This window comes from Erythrolamprus reginae, chromosome 2, assembly GCF_031021105.1.
Source record: "Erythrolamprus reginae isolate rEryReg1 chromosome 2, rEryReg1.hap1, whole genome shotgun sequence".
Classification (NCBI taxonomy): Eukaryota; Metazoa; Chordata; class Lepidosauria; order Squamata; family Dipsadidae; genus Erythrolamprus; species Erythrolamprus reginae.
In genome coordinates, this window is record NC_091951.1 from 51,883,460 (window position 1) to 51,904,237 (window position 20,778).

The 20,778-nt window shown below is 41.4% G+C and overlaps 1 protein-coding gene across 3 annotated transcripts in view; it reads left to right on the top strand.

Moving 5' to 3' along the window:
- Nucleotides 1–20,778, top strand: part of PTPRG (protein tyrosine phosphatase receptor type G) — a 922,721-nt gene that overhangs the window by 708,616 nt on the left and 193,327 nt on the right. The window lies entirely within an intron of this gene.

A 20,778-nucleotide genomic window follows, 5' to 3' on the forward strand; every position in this document is an offset into this window, starting at 1 on the left:
AATGCTATCCAGGGCAAAAAGATGATGAGTCGGAATTTAAAATAATCTCCCTGCTGTAAAGAAAAATGAGTATACAGAAAAATATTATAAACTCCAATAAAAATCAGACTGAATGCTCAGCTTAGGGTTGCTAGGTCCAGATGAAAGCGATTTTGAAAGCTCCTCACTATAAATGTGTACATGTACACATACATAAACATCTGTACACACACACAGCTGTACATACATGCATCTCTCTATGTATACATAAGGATATACACATTCAGCCGTTCATTCATTCATTCATTCATTCATTCATTCTATCTATCTATCTATCTATCTATCTATCTATCTATCTATCTATCTATCTATCTATCTAACTATTAGATTTCTATGCCACCCTTCTCGAGACGACACAGGGCGGCGTACAACATTATAAATGCAAAAATATGCATAAAGAAATATAAATTACTTTTAAAAGTATTACACAAAATTACTAAAAATATTTTTTTTAAACCCCATATACAGTCATATTCATTCATCCAACTCAATCATTCATAATATTGGCCAGAGGCAATCTCAACAACACACACGGCTCCCATACCCGCTGGCAGAGGGGGTCTTCAAACTTTATGAAAGACCAGGAGGGAGGGGGCGGTACGTATCTCCCAGGGGTGGGCTACTGCCCGGAGGGGGGGGGGAACAGTGGGGTAGTGATAGTGGAGCTCCACCCCAGAGCGCCCAATTTGCACTGAAAGATGTTGAAAGAAAATGCAGGCGGTAGTAAAAATGCAGTGTGGTAGTAAAAATTTTGGTAGCCCTTCACTGGTATTTCCAGAGGGAGTTTGTTCCAGAGGGCCAGGGCTGCCACAGAGAAGACTCTTCCCCTAGGTCCTGCCAGTCTAGATGACTATTGTCATTTTCTAGCCGACGGGACCCAGAGAAGGCCGACTCTGTGGGACCTAACTGGCCACTGGAATGCATGAGGCAGAAGACATATATGGATGTATTTTTCTTTCTGTATACATATGTAACACCTGTGCATAAATGCATTCTCTCTTTCTTTCTTTCGCTCCCTCTCCCTCCACATACACACACCTACACACCTGCCTGAAGCTATTCCACAAATAGACAACAAACAAGAAAAACATGTTGAATTAATACCTCATAATTAAAACGAATGTTTTATATTTATGATATCATTTTATATGGCTGCCTAGCTCACACCTGCAATTGCATTCTGTCTGTCTTTCACAAAAGATTCTGGCACGCAGAAATATGCAAGTGCACACTCACACACATTTTTCTTCTTGATGAGAAGAAGAAAACAGAAAAGGAACCTGCATAATAATGGATGAAGAAGAAAGAAAGAAAGAAAGAAAGAAAGAAAGAAAGAAAGAAAAATGGGAGAGGAAGAAAGAGAGAAGAAGCCATTGTTAAATTTGAAACTAAAACAAAAAGAGTTAAATTCACCAGACGAATAACCCCTTTGGAGCTAGGGCTCATTTTCAGGTTGTTCTTCAAAAGCATTGCATTAATAGTCTGCAGCTATTTTACATCTTCTCCCATTCTTATCTGTGAATGTTAAGAACCACCCTCATCTCCCAATTCACAGATAATTATTTCCAGGAAAAATACTCTTCATGTAATTAAGTGCAGTATTTAGCATCACTGTCTAGTGTCAGTTAATTATTTATTTAGCATATTTATAAGGCTGCCATACTCCAGGTGAGTCTGGAGGGCCGTGTATGAGAATGAAAATAGAAAAGAAAATGAGACAAATCAGCAGAAGGTGATGGTGAACCCAGAAGGAAAAGGATCAGAACCATGATGGCAAAGTGGTTAGAATGCGGGCTGATTCTGCTGACTGCCAGCAGTTCAATGCTAACCGAATCAAGATTGAGTCAGCTTTCCATCCTTCCAAGGTTGGGTAAAATGAGATTGCTGGGGGTAATATGCCGACTCTTAGAGAGGGCTGTAAACCACTGTGAAGTGGCATATAAGTCTAAGTGCTATTGCTATCAAAGGCCAAGTACAAATGATGCACACCAGAGCAGCCACAGGGCTCCAAGATGCAACAATGGGATCCTGTGTCCCATCTTGCCTTTCTACTCCCTAGTTTCCTCACTGCTATAGACACAGTTGTTGAGTGGATGATTGTACATCTCAGAACCCAGAGTTGTGACCACTGTGACCACTGTGTGGCCTAGACCAGGGGTAGGCAAAGTTGGCTCTTCTATGATATGTAGACTACAACTCCCAGAATTCATGAGCTAGCATGATTGGCTCAGGAATTCTGGGAGGTGAAGTCCACGGGTCATTGAAGAGCCAACTTCGCCTACCCCAAGCCTAGACTATCAACACTTCCAAAAATGTGAGCACATAATTACATGTTTGAGTCAAGTTTCTGCATTTTTATATCTCGTAACCCAACAGGGGATGAGGGAGGAAACAACACAAAAGAAACAAAAAAGGGGGAAACTTTTAATTGTGTGCTCTGGTTGTCTCTTTTTTAATAGAGCTTATGCCAAACTACCTGATCTACTTTTTTTACTCTTGGAATAGATTAATAGCAGCTTTGAGTGCTATATATAGAAGTATTTCTGCTGAGATGGGATCCTTATGACCAATTCGAGATATTCAAGAGAACAGATCCATGTTTTGCCAGATTACGATAAGCATTAGAGCATTCTGGAATGAACCAATGTTCATTATATTCCTAAATTGTTGTTTTCATAAGCAGAAGCTATTTATTAAAAAAAAAAAAGCTAAGCAGAACTGTAAAGATTTTGGGAAGTTGCATGAAATGCTTAAAGTAGCCAATTGCTGACTTACAGTTATTTGAGCATTAAGGCACACTGTTTCTTTGTTCCTGTGCTATTTAGCAATCCCCATTGAGATTGTTAATAGAACAGTAGTTATTGCTTTCCTGATCTGGGCTTTCATGCAAAGGAAACTGGCCAGAGTCCATCTTCATCCGTCACTTAAAAACAGAGATTACCCACTTGTGATTTCAATGTACTAGTGGCCTGGGAAGACAAAAAGCTCTATATTCCATTAGTTATCTCTTGACCAATTTTGTCAAGGAGAATCAGTGCACTGAAATGTAGAAAAAGATAATGGCATTGATAAATAGTACTTGATAAATAATGCTTAATAAATAGTATTTCCCAAATTGTTGGTCATAGAAAATTAATCATCAAGCATATCTGCCTACAAACATACATATTTGTTAACAGCAAAAAAGAATTTGCTATTGGAAAACAATGTTAAATTTGGGTATGCATTATTTATTTATACACATACGCGCACACACACACACACACACACACACACACACACACACACACACATACTTCTATGCTGCCCAATCCCGAAGGACTCAGGGCGGCTTACAACAACAATGTAAATACAAAACAATAAAAAGAAGTCAAACTTAAAATCTACAAACTATAAAACCCTAAGCAATCACAACAACATGCACACTAATCATTCATACGATTTGGCCATGATAGTTGTTAATCCATGCCCCCACAAGCCTGCCAGGTCTTCGTGGCTGTACAGAAGGCCAGTAATGTGGGAGTATTGCGGACATCAGGTGGGAGGGAGTGGATTCCATAGAGCCGGGGCAGCAACAGAGAAGGCCCTTCCCCGCGGCCCCGCCAACCTGCATTGCTTAGTCGACGGGACCTGGAGAAGGTCAACTCTGTGTGCTCTTATAGTCTCTGGGAGGTATGTGGTAAGAGACGGTCCCATAAAGGTGCCCTGAGACTAATAGGAAGCCAGTGCAGCTCGTATTTTCAAGAAGTCCTTTGAACGTAAAACTTTCAAGAATGCCTAATGCTCCCACCTGTCCTTTTTTAAATTCTCACTTTTGATATGTTTTATATTAATATCTATAAATGTTTAGGTTGGGGTTTTTTTTACTTTATTTTTGTAATTCTTCTTAATTGTGTACTGTACTCCATGGGTGAGTGGCTCCCAGTTCGTCCCAGTTTGGTGAACCAGTAGCAGCAGCGGCAGGATGCTCCGCCGACCTGCCTGGGACGTATCTGTGCACATTAGCGAACCAGTAGCAACAGAATTTACAACTCACTACTGATGTATTCCATTATCTTATGCTAGTCTATAAGTACAATAATGTTTGCTTTTTATATGATTTAACATATTAACAAGGAAATCATAGTTATTTATGAACCGAGGTGGCGCAGCAGGTAGAGTTCAGTACTGCAGGCCACTAAAGCTGACTGTAGATCTGTAGGTCAGTGGTTCAAATGTCAGCAACGGCTCAAGGTTGACTCAGCCTTCCATCCTTCCAAGGTGAGTAAAATGAGGACCCGGATTGTGGGGGCAATATGCTGGCTCTATTAAAAAGTGCTATTGCTAACATGTTGTAAGCCATCCTGAGTCTAAGGAGAAGGGCGACATAAAGAAAATGAATGAATGAATTTATGAGTTAGTTAGTTATTTCCCGTCTTTATTATTGTTTCAACTCAAGGCGATTAACTTATCTAATGCACCTTCCTCCTCCTAATTTTCAAACAACAACAACTCTCGTGAGTTTGGTTGGGCTGAGAGAGAATGAATGGGCCAAAGTCATCCAGCTGCCCACTATGTACAATAGTTGTAACAATCTCTTTGTATCTTTCTTTCTTGTTTTTTCTACATCTCCAAAGACTGGCTGATAATATTATTAGTGTGGGCAAGGCTAATATTTTTGATTCACTGCTTCCAGGAGGCAATTCGGAGGGATGTTAAAGAATCAATTTACTACACTGACCTTTGCCAAAATTTAAAATATAATTTACCTTTCTATTTTCCTATCTATTTTGTTCCTTAGTTTATATACAAAATAAAAAATCATAAAGCCCTCCAAAACAGCACATTTGATGCTGAATTTTAGCCAAATATTTTAGGGGAAGGTACAAACTTCTCACCCTCATAGAAAGCATTTATACTTAAATAAAATGTATCACAATCAATGAATGATTAAACAAAAAACCTCTGTGGATCTGAAGTAAGCTCATGAAAGCTGTGACATTTAATAAAATTTGTTAATCAGGCAACATGCTGCCACGCTCTTGATTTTTCACCACAGTAGTCTAACATGGCTGTCTTCCTACAAACTTAGTAACATTACATATTGTGCTGAAAGGTTTATTTTGCATTACTTAGCCAATGCAGTCTGTTTAGAAGAGTCTATCAAGAATTTGAGCATACATGCCAACATGAGATTTAATTCTCATTTAAAAATAAAAGAAGCTATACTTGCTTCTCTGTTTCTCTTCCTGCAATTGACTATGGCTTCGCAGACACGTAATAAATTCCACGTAATTGATAAACAAAATGTAATCATTAGAGGAGCCTTTGAGTTTGCATTCTAATAAAACTCTCTTTTGTCTAAATCAGAGGTGGGTTCCTTCCGATTCAGACCAGTTCATCCAAACTCGTATTGACCCGCTGGTGATGTCACAATGTTGTCACTGAACTGGATCAGTCGGTGCCAGTCTGTGGGTGGCACCATCATTTCTTTTTTTAAAAAAAAATATTTCCTTCTCAATTCCGGCACTGTGCATGGGTTCGCCATCTGTTTTTCGGCTTTGTTGTTTTGCCACATGGCACAGGAGGAAGCAAACTGGCAGTAAAGTAAGTTAGAACCCACCCCTGCTTCCTTTTGGCTCCCAGGGAGCTGTAGGGAGCTTGCTAGGCCCAAGACTAGGTGTTGATAGTGTGGCACCCCCCACGTCCCTATTGGCTCCCAGGGGGATGTAAGGAGCTTGCTAGGCCCAAAACTGGGTGTGGGTAGTGTGGCACCCCCCACGTCCCTATTGGCTCCCAGAGGGCTGTAAGTAGCTTGCTAGGCCCAAAACTGGGTGTGGGTAGTGTGGCACCCCCCACGTCCCTATTGGCTCCCAGGGGGCTGTAAGGAGCTTGCTAGGCCCAAAACTGGGTGTGGGTAGTGTGGCACCCCCCACGTCCCTATTGGCTCCCAGGGGGATGTAAGGAGCTTGCTAGGCCCAAAACTGGGTGTGGGTAGTGTGGCACCCCCCACGTCCCTATTGGCTCCCAGGGGGCTGTAAGGAGCTTGCTAGGCCCAAAACTGGGTGTGGGTAGTGTGGCACCCCCCATGTCCCTTTTGGCTCCCAGGGGGCTGTAAGGAGCTTGCTAGGCCCAAAACAGTGCATGGGGTCTATAGGAAGGTTTGCTAGGCCCAAAGGTGGTGGTGGGGGGCTTCAAGGGAGAAATAAAAAAACCCTCATTATTTGGGGATCCCCCACGTGCACGGAGTTTGAATTGAGAACTTATTTTAAGTGGCTGCTAAGCTATCCTTCTCAGACTAAGCTAATCAACAATGGAGCTCTAAGAATGCCAGATGATCAATGGGCATGGTCTGAGTTTCAAAACACCAAAGACCTTCTGGGCTTCTTCACCGGAAGGGAGGGGGGAAGGGAGAAAGAGAGAGAAAGAAGAAAGAAAAATACATAAAGAAAAAAGAGAAAGAAAGAAGGAAAGAAAGAGAAAGAAAGAAAGAGGAAGGAAGGAAGGAAGGAAGGAAGGAAGGAAGGAAGGAAGGAAGGAAGGAGAGGGAGAGAGAGAAAGGAAGAAGAGGAAGGAAACACCATAAACCCTTCCATTAGATGTGGCTTCAGAAGACACTTTGAAACAGCACAGCAATATAGGGGTGGAAGACATCTTGGAGGTCACCTAGCCCAACCCCATGCTATAGCAGGAAACCTTATATTGTCTGGATTATTTTGATGCCTCTAACAGAGAGGAAAATTGCCAGAAAGGAGAAGGAGTTTACTAGGACAAGGCTGCCATGCAAAGGAAAGCAGAGATGGTCCTTGACTTATGACTAGTGTTGGGCGAACCGAACCTGCAAATTTCTATAAAAATAAAAGGAAGCAAAAGGATTTTGCTTCCTTTTTTCCCCTCCATTTATTTTTACAGAAATTTATTTTGATTCATTTATTTTTACAGAAATTTATTTTACTTCATTTATTTTTACAGAAAGGACGTTGCAGCGGCTTGCTGCAAGCAGAAGTTCTGGTTTGGGTTTGGTGAACTCACCCAAACTTCATGGCAAAGTTCTGGTGAGTTCACCAAACCTGAACTTCATTGGGTTCGCCCAACACTACTTATTACCACAACTGAGCACAACTGAGCCCAACACTACTTATTACCACAACTGAGCCACAACTGGTTGTTAAGCAAGGGCATTGGTAAGTGAGTTTCACCACATTTTACTCAATCCATGACATTTCCTGGCTCTAACAGTGATGTGCAAGCTAGGGAAGAACATCTGAAGGCATGTGTGTAATGTTCTAATGCACAGAGGTTATAGTTAAATGTGTGGCAGAAAGTAGTCTCTGGGAGTTTTTTTCCCAAATGCATTAAGTGAGATTGAATGTGTAGTTTTAAAAGAGTTTTCTTTATGTGTGTGTTTGTATGTTTGTGTGTGTACATACACATGCAGTATATATTGTAGATAATGTATCTTTTTGTGTGCCTCTGTGTAATATGTATGCACACATATAGGATTAAATAGTGTATTTTTGATGTTCAGTAGTAGTAAGGGAAATTGTATCTCATTGAGGCCTTTGAGGCGAATAGAGATTAGTCACCCTAACCCTAACTTTTAACATGAGTGATGTCAAGTTGACCATGCCCTCCCCAGTCACATGACTGCAAAGCCACTCCCACCCAGTAACATGATTGCCAAACAAGTCCTATCCAGTCACATGACCACAAAGCCACGCCCACCATCACATGACCATCAAGCCATGCCCACAAAATAAACCATGCCCACAGAGTGGTAGTAAAGAAAATGGAACCCACCCCTTATCTAAATATGTTTCCCTTGGTTGGTAATTCATATTTTAGTTCACAGTGTTTAAAAATGGAAGGCGGGCAGAGCTGGATGAGATGTCGACTACGGAGCTCAGTGTGTATTTAATATAAAAACCTTGCATTATTCATTTTCGCAATTTGAATAACTTTGAATCTAGCATTCCTGCTCATCTTTTCTTTGATGAACAATTAATTATTAAAATATAATACTGTCAGCATATGGTACAGGAAAAAAATTCTTGGAAACAGAAGATGAGATTCCCTCTCAGAGAACCACGAAATGCATATTTGAATTGTACTTTACATAATATATTGGCCCAGCATTTAAAAATACTCCTGCATGATTCTAATTTTTCTTTTAGAACATATGGAACCCATGCAAACAAAATGTTACAAGAAGTTAATGAGGATAACGTATTTGAATACAGCCTTAGGAAATCTGCCTTAGGGAAGTTCCATAGAAGCATTTTTGTTGACTTGTGTGTTTTTGATGGCACACAGATTTATCTCACTGCAGAGCCGTCAACCAGAAACCCTCAGGAAAGAGATCAGATATTATGTTACCCATCATTTGAAGTGAAATAATTTATTTCTAAAGATAATGCTGTTAATCTGTAGATGGAAAATTCATAGCTACTAAGCTTCCTCAAGTTAACGCAGTCTTGTTGCATCTGTCATCTACTACGGGTGATATAAATCAGTAATGGGTCCTCCACAGGCTGCAGGCAACTATTTCCAACTTCCAGTTTGCAATCTCTTCCTCATTCCCCAGCTGAGTTTTCCTTCCCTGCTGCCCAGATGATTAGTCCTGGAAACAGCTGAGGAACATCTTTCCTGGTATCTCAACATGCACAAAGTTGAGGGGTGCTCTCTGAGATTGCTATACTATATGCTATGCCGAACTATATATAATATCTGATAATATCTGATAATATCATCAGTGCTAGTAAGGACTGGGGTTTGCTCTCAGATTATATTCTACTGCAGGGCTCTCCAAACTTGGCAAGTGGGCTTTGAGTTCACAAGACCTATAAAGCCTTATGTGGCATTGGACCAAATGACCTCTGGTGCATGAGTTCCAGTGACCTGTTAGGTCTCACAGAGTCGGCCTACTCCAGGTCCTGTCAACTAGACAATGTCATTTGGCGGGACCTAGGGGAAGAGCCTTCTCTGTGGGGGCACCTCTGGAATCAGCTCCCCCACCCACCTCGCCTTCCGTAAAAGCTTAAAGACCTATTTATGCCGCCATGCTTGGGGCTATTAGTTTTAGCCCCCTGGCCGACATGTGTAGTATGTTCTGTTGTGTGAATAGCAATGAATGATTTTAAATCTTATTAGAGTTTTTAATAGTTTTTAGTTATATTAATTGGATTTTTAGATATGTATATGGTATATTGTTTTTGACATGTTGTGAACTGCCCCAAGTCCTCGGAGAGGGGCAACATACAAATCCAATAAATAAATAAATAAATAAGTCTTGAAGTTGCCAAGTTTGGAGACGCTGTTCTAGTTGCTTGCCTAGCCTTGGAGATTGTACTGCCCTGATTGCAGTTGGTTCGGCCATTGTTTACTATGCACAAAGTTGCATATGTCACAAGAAAAGCATGCTTCAAGAACTCCCTCCAAAAATAACCCAGAGGCACATAAGTACAAATATGTGTAATTTATTTATTTACTTGTTTGTTTGTTTGGATTTGAATGCCACCCAATTCCCAAAGGACTCAGGGCGGCTCACAACCGAAAAACAAAACATACAATGTAGTATTAAGACCCTATAAAAACAATTTAACACAATTTAAAACTGACAATTAAAAGCAATTAAAACAGTTTAAAAACCTTGCATATATGGCCGGATCTCAATGGTATACCATCGGATCAATGGCCCCAGGCCTGCCAGAAAAGCCAGGTCTTTACGGCTAGTCCGAATCTCAGGAGGTAGCTGGTTCTAAAGAGTCAGAGCAGCCACAGAGAAGGCCCTACCCCATGGGTCACCCAGCTGACACCGTTTAATTGACGGGACCTGGAGAAGACCAACTCTGTGGGCCTTTACCGGCCGCTGGGAGCTGTGTGATAGAAGGCGGTCTCGAAGATAGTCTGGCCCTAAAGCCATGTAGGGCTTTAAAAGTAATTTAAAAGAATTGATTAGACTGAGTGTTTTTTATATAATGGAATTTTAGTTTACTGTTTTTATCTATTAGATTTGTATACATATTGTTTGTATTGCATGTTGCATACAAGTCTAATAAATAATAATAATAATAATAATAATAATAATAATAATAATAATAATAATAATAATAACAACAACAACAACAACAACAACAACACCCAACATCCTGAATTGAGCCTGGAGACCAATTGGGAGCCAGTGCAGTACACGGAGTGCATATAATCTCTTTGTATAATCTCCAAAAATATTACACAAGGGAAAAATGCTTGGTTAGATATCCCAACCCCCAAGCATCTTGTTCCTGCCACCTGTAATGAAGCAAGAGAAAGGCTGAAACAAGATATCAATTTTGGAAAACATGGAGTAAAAAAAGGTTGCTACTGAATAGCAGAGCTGTATTTATGTAGCTCTAAGTAGCAAATTTGAATGTGAACTAAGTAGGGTGAAGAGTATACGGGGCAGAAGAGGTAGAGCCAAATAAGCCAAACAAGAACTTCAAGTTGAAATTTTATTTCTGAGCGCGACACACAAAGGAGCATGTTTTATGATTGATCATAGATCTACATTGGGCGACTGGTTCCAAGGTTGACTTGGAAGCAACTCTTTAATATGAATAGAGAAGTTCTAACTAAGTACAGGTGATCCTCAAGTTACAACCACAGTTGGGACCAGCAATTCCATTGCTAAGCAAGGTGGTTGTTCAGTGAGTCAAGTCCAATTTTCCAACCTTATTTTGCCACATAGTTCTTAAGTAAAGTATTGCAGTTGTTAAGTGAATTGTCCATTGATCCAAAATCCAGCTTCCCCTGTTGACTTTGCTTCTTGGAAGCCAGTTGGCAAGGTTGCAGATGGTGACCACATGACCTCAGACCTCTGCATAGCCAGCATAAATACATGCTGTTTGCCAAATTATTGTAACTTTGAACAATCACTAAATGAATGGTTGTAAGTCAAGGACTGTCTGTAATTAAGGAACCTTGTCTCTGCTATTATTTTTGTTCCCATATATTTTGAGCGCCAATGTTTTTCTTCAATGGTTAGATGACCTAGACCAGGGATAGGCAAAGTTGGATCTTCTATGACATGTGGACTTCAACTCCCAGAATTCCTCAGCTAGCATGATTGGTTCAGGAATTCTGGGAGTTGAAGTCCACAAGTCACAGATGAGCCAACTTTGCCTACCCCTGGCCTAGACCAGTGATGGTAAACCTTTTTTACCTTATGTGCCGAAAGCCTGTGTGGCCACACCAATATTCAATGCCCCCCATGCCCAACCCCCTCTGCATGCACACATGAGCCCCCACGCTGTTCTGCCTTGCACACTACCCACCCCCACGCTCCCCCATTTTCCAATTTCTGGTAGGCCTGTTTTTCACTCTTCCCAGGCTTTAGAGGCTTCCCTGGAGCCTGGGGAGGGTGAAAATGCCCCCCACCCCCAGAGAACTTCAGGAGGCCGAAAATACTTTCCCAAAACCTCTGCACAAGCCAAAAATCAGCTGGCCATCTCGCACATGCAGCTGCTCATGTACCGGCATATATTGCTCTGGCGGCAGATACGGCACAGGTGGCACCATGTGCCATAGATTCACCATTACGGGCCTAGACATTGGTATCTGAATATTGATCTTTTTTATGTTCATATTTTATTGGGTTCTTTTTAATCTTGGGGAAATAATAATAATAATAACAATTATTATTATTATTATTATTATTATTATTATTATTATTAATAATAATAATAATAATAATAACAATAACAACAGCAACAACAACAATAATAATAATAATAATAATAATAATAATAATAATAATAGTAATAATAATAATTTATTAGATTTGTATACCGCTCCCTCTCCAGAGACTTGGAGCGGCTCACAACAATAACAACAATGTGACAAATCCAATATATTTAAAAGACATCTAAAACCCCATTATTAAAACCATGCAACACAATCATACCATACATAAACAATAAATTGCAATCCTATACATGATATGCTATATGCCAGTGATGGTGAACCTTTTTTTCCTTGGGTGCCGAAAGAGCATGCACATGCACTATCACGCATGTGCGAGTGCCCACACCCATAATTTAATCCCTGGGGAGGGCGAAAACAGATTCCTCCGCCCCCCAGAGTCCCTCTGGGAGCCAGAAACAGCCTGTTTCCCAACTTCTGGTGGGCCTAGTAGGCATGTGTTTTGCCCTTCCCAGGCTCTAAAGGCTTCCCTGGAGCCAGGGAAGAGTAAAAATGCTCTCCTGATTCCCCCTGGAAGCCAAAAACGCCATCCCAGAGCCTCTGTGTGAGACAAAAATCACATGTACAATGGAGCTGAGCTAGGGCAATGGCTTGTGTGCCAGCAGATATGGCTCTGTGTGCCAACCTGTGGCACCATGCTATACATTCACCATCACTGCTACATGCTAAATAAATAAGTAAATCTGCTTTTATCTTGGAATTCCCAGTTTTAGGCAAACCTTTAAGCCTCTACTTTACTTCTTTTCATGATACACAGCAGGATCTTGAACCACAATAGGTTCTTTAGCTGGTCGATGCCAACACAAATATTGACATGCTCGTGCCTTGTGGAGAAGTAACAAATGATGGAATATGGCACTGAGTTACTGCCCCAGAAAGAAGCGTAAGAGCTCCCTGCGGTGGGCTAGGGACAATGCTGAGGTGTGCAGTGAGCAGGAAAGAAGCCAAGAGGAACATTTCAATAATTTAGACAGCACCGAGGAACGTTCAGAAAGCTCAACCACTGCAACACGGCATTCCACGCGTGGCAGCTGTCAGGCCTTCTCTGAAGGCTGCTTCATCTGTGGTCCAGTGAGAACCCAGAGGAGAGATGACAGCTGCCCTCAATTTTCATGCCCAATAGGTAACGGTTTCTCACGTTGGCCATTTTGCATTGTTTACTCTCAGCCTCGTCGCCAGGATTATATTCAGACATATGCCAACTGCACGTTTCTGGTTTTATCCTCTCTTTTTATGATTTGAGCTTGGCAAGATTTGTAAGTCTCCCAATTAGCAGCTTATTTGGAAAATGAAATGAAGGATGAAAAGCACTTATGCTGCATTTCACACATTGGCTAAGCAGAGCTAGTGCCTCTCTGTATAGAAAGAGGGTGGGTGGGAATTTAAAGGTGTGAAGTGCTGTGAGCCACGGGGGGAAGCACAGTGTTTTTAGCTGAACTACCTGCATTACTTATACTTGGAAAGGTCTGAAGGAGTTTTTTGTGGTGTTATTTTTTTTAATCTAGGCCATAGCTTGAAAACCGGATGAAAAGATATACAGTGATACCTTGTCTTACAAACTTAATTGGTTCCGGGAGGAGGTTCTTAAGGTGAAAAGTTTGTAATTCGCCTGCCAGCCGAAGCACCCGTTTTTGCGCTGCTGGGATTCCCCTGAGGCTCTCCTCCATGGGAAACCCCACCTCCGGACTTCTGTGTTTTTGCGATGCTGCAGGGGAATCCCAGCAGGGGAATTCTAGCATCGCAAAAACGAGCGCTTTGCTGGCAACGGAAGTCCAGAGGTGGGGTTTCCCAGCGAAGGGAGCATCAGTGAAATTGCAGCATTGCAAAAACACCGAAGTCCTCAAAACCCCACCTCCGGACCTCTGTGTTTTTGCAATGCTGCAATTTCACTGAGGCTCCCCTCGCTGGGAAGCCCCACCTCTGGACTTCCATTGCCAGCGAAGCGCCCGTTTTTGTGCTGCTGGGATTCCCCTGCAGCATCACAAAAACACGGAAGTCCAGAGGTGGTGTTTCCCATGGAGGGGAGCCTCAGGGGAATCTCAGCAGTGCAAAAACAGGTGCTTCGCTGGCAATGGAAGTCTGGAGGCGGGGCATCCCAGCGGCGGCGGTGGGTTTGTAAGGTGAAAATAATTTGTAAGAAGAGGCAAAAAAATCTTAAACCCCGGGTTTGTATCTCGAAAAGTTTGTATGACGAGGCGTTTGTAAGACGAGGTATCACTGTATTGCATTCTTATCATGCACTTTCTTGAATCACCAGGCACATAGCAATTCTAATTGTTCTCCTTCTTAATGCAACGGTTGTGGTTTTAGTTATTGCTGCGCTTAATAACATGGATGTAGACCTGTTCTCCGGGCATTAGTCTTAATACTTTTTAAAGCCAGTCTAATCGAGGTTACTGTCGAATCTTTTGCCAAAAAATTCCTAAACGCACTGAAACGAACATGTGCTTTGAATTACCTTTTCTGAATGTACGCCTGTTTCCTGTATTCACAAAGACCGTACTCCTTATCCCCCTCCCTTCTGATTAGGAATATATCAGTCTGAAAATTACGTTGCACAGAAGGTCAAGACAGATTATGTTATTGCTCCTTAGCCATACAAATTTACCAAATGTCTCAATAATAATAATAATAAGGATGTAGATAAGGCAGCAGCACTAGGGAAATCAGCCTTCTCAGCATGGAAGAAGTTCGTTGTTGGGACAGATTCTTTGTATAAAGCACTTATTAAGAACCTTGCTGTTACCTTTTTTATGGCAATAGTGTAGAATTTGGCCGGTTAATCATCAGAACTGCAGGGGATAATTGCAAAAGAACCAAAGATGTCTATCTTTGCCAGTGGCTTGTTCGCTCTAATTTTTCTTTTATTTCTCTAAAATGTAAATTTTAGAAACGGAAAATAGAGGTTTCTCAGGAAAGCCTTTATGTGAAAAGGAAATTGTGTGTGTGTGTATGTACATGTACATGTATATGTATATATATTTAGTCCATATATATGTGTATATGTATATATGTATATGTATATGTATATATATTTAGTCCATATCTATATATAAGAGAAAAGAGAAGGAAAAAAATTGAAAAGCAATTAATTCCAAATGGGCTGCAATACAGTGATCTCTCGGTTAGCGCGGGGGTTACGTTCCAAGACCTCCCGTGCTAACCGATTTCCGCGTTATACTGGATGCGGAAGTAAAAACCACCATCTGCGCATGTGCGGCATTTTTTTCATGGCCGCACATGCGCAGATGGTGGAGTTTGCGTGTGGGCGGCGGGGAAGACCAAGGGAAAGTTCCTTCAGCCGCCCAACAGCTGATCTGCTCCGCAGCGCGGAAGCAGCGAGGAGCCGAAGATGGGGTAAAGGCAAAGGGGAAACCCCATCTTCGGCTCCTCGCTGCTGCCGCGCTGCGGAGCGGATCAGGTGTTGGGCGGCTGAAGGAACCTTCCCTTGGTCTTCCTGCCGCCCAGGCAAAGGGGAATCCCCAAGATCGCTTGCCGCTTGCCGCTTTGCAGCTTGGAGCCTTGCTTCGCCTCCTTCGCTGCAATAGGCAAGCGGCAAGCGATCTTGAGAAAGAGAGAGAAAGGAGGGCGACTTGCCAGTCCACGCCCCCCTGGATGAACAGCCTCGCATGGCCCCAGCGCCGGGCTCCGCTGTTGCCTCCGCCCCCATTCGGCTCTGCAGCTGAGAGGCCTTCCCGGCAGAGCCCTCCCCAACAGCTCCCGCCGCCAGCGCAAAAAAGAAAAGAAAAAAAAAATCCCCAAAAGAGGCAGGCACAAAGCGGGGGCACAAGGGGAGCTGCCCGGCAGAGGTTGCTTTTTTTCTTCTCGTGGGCAAGTGGAGGGGGGGAGAGAGAAGGGAGGAAGAGAGTGTGAGAGAGGAAGAAAGAGAGAGAGAAATGATAGAAAAAAGGGGAGAAAAAAGAGAAATGAGAAAATGATTGAAGCATAGTGACAGGAAAGAAAGAGAAAGAGACAGAGAAGTGACTCTTGGTGATGACGTATGACGTCATCGGGTGGGAAAAACCGTGGTATAGCAAAAAAACCGCGGACTTATTTTTTAATTAATATTTTTTGAAAAACCGCGTTGCAGCGTTTCGCGCTAATTGAGAACGCGCAAATCGAGGGATCACTGTACATTACTGGTGAAATGGGTTTCATAGTTTATACATTTAAAGACATGGATCTCTTTCTGTTGATCCCTTAAATTTATTATTTATTTATTCATTATTTGGATTTCTATGCCACCCTTCTCCGTAGAGTCAGGGCGGCTTACAAAATGAAAACAATACAAAAAGAACATGTGAATTGTTAAATTGTTTTTTAATCTACTATGCCCGTGTGTCTCAACCGCCTGTAATTACAGGGTAATTAGTCCAAGAAGACACACACCACACGATAAAAGGAAAACCCAAAAGTTTTTATAAACAGAAAAACAGAAACAGCTTCCTTTTTAAATGTCAAAGGGATTTTCTGGTACACATAAGGCACAGGTTAAATGCAGTCCAATTGCTCACCCAATAACTGGGAAATTGAGTCCAATTCTAAAGTCCAGAGAGTCCACACACACAATCCTGAACAGCAAAAACCACGATCATGAAGAAACAATGAATCAGATAAACTGCCATGAGGCTAAAACACCAGGCTGCACTTTTATCTGTAGAACTAATTACAGCAGCCCCACCCAACCACAGGTGGCCTCATTTTCTCTTGTAATAATCCTTCAGTTGTTGTCTCCTATGCCTCACTCTAGGCATGCGTGGATGTGTCATTAATTCTTGTTCAGAATCCAGGGATGATACAGATGACTGATCTCCTCCTGGGCTGTCTGCCAAACTCCCCTCTTCCCTGTCACTCACGCTTCCTTGGTCAGAGGAGACTTTGTCTGCTGATTCCACTGGGAGCAAAACAGGCCTGTGGCATGTGGATGTCTCCCCCACATCCACCCCCACATTCCTTGGGGCAGGAGCTGGGCCAGAGCTAACCACAACACTATATATCAATAATTATGAGGGTGGGGAAATTATCTTAAACAGAAGTGATCCAGAACCAGACATTAATTTCAGCACCACAAAAGCAATTTTAACAAAGCAATGTATAAAAACTACTCAGTTTTCTTCACCATCCAGCTCCCCCTCCCCCTTCTTTCCGGGGCTCCTAAAAATAGGGAAGACAAAGACATCCTCAAGTCAAGTTTGATTTCCTTTGATATTTTTCATATTGGTAGTGCATTTTTGGCAGCAATGCAAAAGTAATTCACAATCCCTTCTATTCTTTTTCCCGGGTTCCTAAAGGGAAGCCTGAGGATTGCAGAATAGCAGGCAGCGCAGGGTGGGTAAAGTTAAACATGCCATCAGTTTAGAGTCCTTGCATTGCCACAAAAGATCCAAGTGCATCCCCCTTTGAATTCTGTTGACCTTATCTAGGACCAAATGATGACCATCAGTTGACTAGGCTCTTATGGATAAGCTTCAATAAATCACTTATACTGCAATCTTATGAATGGTCTTGATTCTTTGCCCCTGACATGGACTTCCTAATCCATGTCCTGATGGTTTTGCATGGAAGTATGCATGGTCCCACTCTGCTTTACTATTTGGATATCAGGTTTGGCTAGGCACTGCCATCACGGAGAGCATGATCAGTTGCAGTAATCAAGATGAGTCTCAACTCCATCTTTGTACTGACTTTGTATTCCTGCAATGTGAATGGAAGCCGAGCCTGACATTCTAGAGATCAGAATGGTCTGATAGTCTATTGTCATAGGGTACAAATTAGCAATCAGGAAACAATCAATATTAATATAAAGTGCAAGGATACAAGCAACAAGTTACATTCCTGCAGTCATAAATGGGAGAAGATGGGTGATAGGAATGATGAAAAATGGGTGAGCAGTGTGGTCGGGCAGTAGGAAACGCAAGTAGGATGCTTGGCTGCATAGCTAGAGGTATAACAAGCAGGAAGAGGGAGATTGTGATCCCCTTATATAGAATGCTGGTGAGACCACATTTGGAATACTGTGTTCAGTTCTGGTGACCTCACCTACAAAAAGATATTGACAAAATTGAACGGGTCCAAAGACGGGCTACAAGAATGGTGGAAGGTCTTAAGTATAAAACGTATCAGGAAAGACTTAATGAACTCAATCTGTATAGTCTGGAGGACAGAAGGAAAAGGGGGGACATGATCGAAACATTTAAATATGTTAAAGGGTTAAATAAGGTCCAGGAGGGAAGTGTTTTTAATAGGAAAGCGAACACAAGAACAAGGGGACACAATCTGAAGTTAGTTGGGGGAAAGATCAGAAGTAATATGAGAAAATATTATTTTACTGAAAGAGTAGTAGATCCTTGGAACAAACTTCCAGCAGACGTGGTAGATAAATCCACAGTAACTGAATTTAAACATGCCTGGGATAAACATATATCCATCCTAAGATAAAATACAAAAAATAGTATAAGGGCAGACTAGATGGATCATGAGGTCTTTTTCTGCCGTCAGTTTTCTATGTTTCTATGAGAAGACTAATAATATGGTAATGCAGCCTTAGTGAATACTTTGACAGTGGTGAGGGAATTATTTGTTTAGTAGAGTGGTGGCCTTCGGGAAAATCCTGTTCTTGTGTCTGGTTGTCCTGGTGTGCAGTGGTCTATAGCACCATTTTGAGAGTAGGAGTTGAAACAATTTATGTCCAGGATGTGAGGAATCTGTAAATATTTTCATGGCCCTCTTTTTGACTCATACCGTATACAGGTCCTCAATGGAAGGCAGATTGGTAGTAATTGTTTTTTCTGCAGTTTTGATTATCCTTTGAAGTCTGTGTCTGTCTTGTTGGGTTGCAGAACCGAACCCAACAGTTATAGGGGTGCAGATGACAGACTCAATAATTCCTCTGTAGAACTGTATCCCTAGCTCCTTGGGCAGTTTGAGTTTCCTAAGTTGGCTGAGAAAGAACATTCTTTGTTGTGCTTTTTTGATGATGTTTTTGATGTTAGGTGACCATTTTAGATCTCGAGATACGATAGAACCTAAATATGATAGAACCATTATAGCAGTACCTAGTTTTTCCCAACTGTAAACAATGTTCAGAAATTCAGTGACAGGCTTGCCAAAATAATAATAAGTTTTCGGAGAGGGGCGGCATACAAATCCAAATAATAAAAATAATAAATAAATAAATAATAATAATTTATTAGATTTGTATGCCGCCCCTCTCCGAAGACTCGGGGCGGCTCACAACAAACGATAAAACAATATATATAGGCACAAATCTAATATTAAGAAAAAACTAAAAACCCTATCATAATTAAAAACCAAAAGATTTATGTGTGTGGGCATCAAAAGTTTTCAAGGGCTTGTTGATATTTGTCACACTTCAAATACTTTGCCTGAAATTGCATACTTGCAACAGAAGAGTAATATTGCTAAATAAGTCTACTGTGTTAGAATTTGTTAAATATATACAGTATAAATAAATATATATTACATTAATTATATGCTCTTAAAAGATGCCATTAGCTTGGACCACTGACATGCAATGCATACCTGATATGAAAATACTATTCCACAGCTGAAGAAACAGCTCTTTTCTGTGGTATGAATTGTATAAATCGTATTTGTCACAGGTTTTAACTGTTAGTCTAGTCGATGAAAGATTTGACCTGTATTGGAGAGAGAGAGAGACCTAATCTGAATACCGGCTCAGTATGGATTTGTGGATATGCTCTTTGAGTCTTACTTTTAGTGTTGAATCAATTTGTCATTGTAACGTGCTTTGCAGGTTAAACTTATTACAAATATGCTAATATTAACTCTGTTAGTGGGAATGGCAGTGGTGTCATGGGGGTACGGATCTGAAATAAAATCTGTGCTCGTTCTAGCAACCATTGGGTTTTATTTTAAAAAATTGACAATACAGTGGTACCTCTATCTACGAACTTAATTCGTTTCGTGACCAGGTTGTTAAGTAGAAAAGTTTGTAAGAAGAAGCAATTTTTCCCATAGGAATCAATGTAAAAGCAAATAATGTGTGCGATTTGAGGAAACCACAGGGAGGTTGGAAGCTCTGTTTCCTCCCAGGAGATTCCTAGAGAGGCCCCACAGAGGCTTCTCCCCACCTTTTCTGGCCCTGTTTCCACCCGAGAGATTCCCAGGGAGGCTCCACGGAGGCTTCTCCCCGCCTTTTCTGGTTACAGTTTCAGAGGCTCAAGTTTGTAAGTGGAAAATGGTTCTTGAGAAGAGGCAAAAAAACTTGAACACCCGGTTCTTATCTAGAAAAGTTTGTGAGGCGTTCTTAGATAGAGGTATTTATTTATTTATTAGATTTGTATGCCGCTTCTCTCTGTAGACTCGGTACCACTGTATTGTCTGTTCCTTACAGAGAACCTATATGGAAATCCTCAGTCCTCCGGGTCATGCTTGTCCCAAAGGTGCTTTTTCAAAAGACAACTGGACTGTCTGGTTTTTCTTTGAGGACATTACACTTCTCATCCAAGTATCTTTTATTTATTTATTTATACATTTGTCCAATACACAAATACATAGGAAGAAAAATAGACATGTAGCAATATATATAAGGGTAAAAGTGAACTTAGAGGAGAGGATATATGAAAGGAAGAAAAATATATATGATATGTGAGAGAAAGAAAAGACAATTGGACAGGGAACGAAAGGCACACCAGTGCACTTATGTACGCCCCTTACTGGCCTCTCAGGAACCTGGAGAGGTCAATCGTGGAGAGTCTAAGGGAGAAATGTTGGGGGTTAGGGGTTGACACTATTGAGTCCAGTAATGAGTTCCACGCTTTGACAACTCGATTGTTGAAATCATATTTTTTACAGTCAAGTTTGGAGCGGTTCGTATTAAGTTTGAATCTGTTGCGTGCTCTTGTGTTGTTGCAGTTGAAGCTGAAGTAGTCATTGACCGGTAGGACATTGCAGCATATGATCTTGTGGGCAATACTCAAATCGTGTTTTAGGCGCCGTATTTCTAGACTTTCTAGACCCAGGATTGTTAGTCTATTT